At 56.8% G+C, this 2,936-nt stretch overlaps 1 long non-coding RNA gene across 1 annotated transcript; it reads right to left on the bottom strand.

The window, feature by feature from the left end:
- Positions 1–11: 11 nt before the first annotated feature.
- LOC116273058 lies at positions 12–2,830 on the bottom strand. Its single transcript, XR_004181563.1, has 3 exons — positions 2,494–2,830; positions 1,084–1,159; positions 12–651 (listed from the first exon to the last, which is right to left on the bottom strand). It is a non-coding gene; the product is annotated as an uncharacterized LOC116273058 (long non-coding RNA).
- Between the last annotated feature and the right edge of the window lie 106 nt (positions 2,831–2,936).

Genomic DNA, 2,936 nt, shown 5'->3' with positions numbered 1-2,936 from the left:
ATGGGGTCACATCTCGGCAGCAACCTGCCCTCAGGTGGCATTTTCAAATAAGTCATGGAGAAGCTGGAGGGGAGTCCTGGCATGGGCCAGCTTCTCCATGACTTCCTGCAGGCCCCGGTGGGTCTCCCCACTCACAGACTCGCCCCCAGTCCCTGGGGCTGGGACCGCTGCCTCTGGCTCCTTCTGGGCCGAGGCCACCGGGTAAGCCAGGTGCTGGCAGCACACCCTCTGCTCTGTCACCCGCTCTCATAACCGTGCCTGTTCCTCCTGGGCACTGGCTCCAGCGGATTTGAAAAATGCCACCTGAGGGCAAGACGTGAGCATTCTTATAGGGGCATACACAGAAGAAACAGGGCAGAGGGGTGGAGTGCCACCCCTTCCCTTGGGGCCCCAGAGAGTGCACCTTTTTGGTCACAGGGGAAATGGGGTCTGACCACTGGCTCCCGGAAGGGATGAGGGCACAGAGAAATCAGAAGGCAGGGAAAATAAGAGCATAAAGGGGTCTTGCAGGGACCACAGAGGAAGGTGGCAAAATGGGTGCAGGGGGAGTCAGGCTCACCATGGCCTCCCAGCTCTCCAGGTCCTCTGGGACACTTGGCATGGGCCGAGGACCCTCCTCCTCCTCACTGTCCAGATGTCCTCCTCCATCTCCTGTAGGGGGTGGCCAGAGGTGTCCTCAGACAACCCAACAAGGCAGGTACTGTGGGCCCACCTCTGCCTCCACCCTCACTGTGTAACCCTGAGCCAATCCCTCCCCAGAGAGGAATGAGCTGCTGTTCTTTATTTTTACTTTTAAGAACCAAGATCTTGCTATACCGCCCAGGCACAGTCCCACTACCGGTCGGTTTGGGAGTTCTGACCTGCTCCGTTTCTGACCTGGGCCAGTTCAGCCATCCTTAGGCAACTTGGTGGCCCCCCCTGCTCCCAGGAGGTCGCCATATTGGTGCTGAACTTAGTGCAGGCACCTGGTCAGCATAATGACCAGCTGTTCTAAAGGTCTCTTCCAACTCCTCAATCCTACACTGCTAACAGTCCCCCCTTCCTCCTGGGGCTCTCTCCTCTTTCTCTGAGCGTCTCCCGTACCTTCCCCAGGGAGAGCCGTGAGGTTCAATGGGGCATTCAGCTGCTGGCTCTGCTGGCTGGAAGCTTCCAGGCGCTCCTAAGGGGCCAAGAAAGAGTGAGAAGGCACGGAGTTTGCCAGGTCGTCCCCCTCACAGCCCCATCCTCAGCAGCTCCCTCCCCTGGGTCTCCTGCAACTTTTGGCGGGCCATCTCGGCCACCGCTTTGCCCCAAGCTTCCTGCTGCTGCAGCTGGTTCATTAGCTGGGTCTGCTGCAGTAACTGCCTGTGCAGCACCTCCTTCTAGGAGGTCAGCTGCTGATAGGTGGCCACCTGCTGCTGATAGATGGCCACGGACTGCTGCAGGTGACCCAGGTAATGGTCTGGCTGCTGCTGCAGACTCTGAGCCTCTTGGCTCTTCAGCTCCACCTGCAAGAAGACCGTGGGTGTGACGGCACGTGGTGGCTGGCTTCCAGATTCTGGGCCCATTAATAGGGTCTCCAGGGCACTGTGGGGCTCTGTCACCTGCCCAGGACCCTCGCCCCTTACTCCAGGCCTAAGTGACTGCCTCCCTTTCCTAGAACCCTATGCCTCCTTCCCCAGGCTCAAATCTCATACCCTCTTCTCACCATTTAAACTGTAGGCCACAGACTGCTGGAAAAGCAGTGGGAGCCAGCTGCCATCTGCTAAGTGTGCTACAGGCCTAGTGCTTTCCGTGTATTATCTCATTTAATCCACAGCACCACTGTAAGGAAAATGCTAACTTTCTTTTAAAGTTAAAGAAACAGAAACTTAGAGATGCAAAGTACTTGAATGGTGACCAGTGGAACCAAGGCTGGAATCCAGTTGTAACATAAGGAGCCTTTTTGTTTTGAGACAGAGTGTCACTCTGTGGCCTAGGCTAGAGTGCAGTGGTGCAATCTCAGCTCACTGCAACCTCCACCTCCTGGGCTCAAGAGATTCTCATGCCTCAGCCTCCTGAGTAGGTGGGATTACAGGCATGCACCACCATGCCCGTTTTGTTTGTTTGTTTTTGTAATTTTAGTAGAGATGTTACCATGTTGGCCAGGCTGATCTCAAACTCCCGACCTCAAGTGATTCTCCTGCCTCAGCCTCCCAAAGTGCTGGGATTATAGGCCTGAGCCACCGTGCCTGGCATAAGGAGCCTCTTATCCCACTGTCTCTTCCCCTATGACTGGGGGCTCCATGCCTCTAGCTGAGATGACGATTTCCAGACCTGGGAGGAGCCCAGGGCTACCCACCTCTAAAAGTCAGAAGGCAGGAAGGAAGAAATAGTCACAAGACTGCCCTGGAGGGTGCTGGGGTAACCTGCCCCCAGGCTGCAGCTGCCTCTGGCCTGGCACACCCCTCCCCAGAGGCTGGTGCCCGCCTCCCAGCCCTTCTTGGATGGGGCAGAGGTTACTGTCTCCTTCACCTCATCCAGCTTCTCCTGTAGCTCCTCCACTTGCTGCTCCAAGTGCAGTGCGCTCTTGTTCTCATTGTTCTGGACAGAGAGAAGGAATCAGCAGCCACCCACTGCAGCTGGAGACCCTAGATCTCGGTGTCTGCCTCCCATGGCACCGGGAAGGGTGGAGGCATGTTAGAAAAATCATCCCCTCTCTCCCACAGCCACCAGAGCAGGGCTCTGGCTCACAGGTGCCTTTAGAAGTAACATTTCACGTGAGGGCTACACTGCCCCATTTTACAGGTGGGGAAACAAAGGCCTGGAGGGCTAGGGAGGAGGGCAGGCTCCACAGGGGGCGCAACGCACCAGCTCCTCGACGCTGCTCTGTGGCTCGGCCAGCTGCTGAAGCTTCTCCTCCTGCCTCCCAAGCCTCTCCTTTTGTGTCTGGTTCAGGAGACTTACGTGTTGATGGT

This window comes from Papio anubis, unplaced genomic scaffold (assembly GCF_008728515.1).
Source record: "Papio anubis isolate 15944 unplaced genomic scaffold, Panubis1.0 scaffold3387, whole genome shotgun sequence".
In the NCBI taxonomy this organism is placed as follows: domain Eukaryota; kingdom Metazoa; phylum Chordata; class Mammalia; order Primates; family Cercopithecidae; genus Papio; species Papio anubis.
Note: the sequence above shows the minus strand (reverse complement) of the source record. Positions and strands in the feature narration are given on the sequence as shown.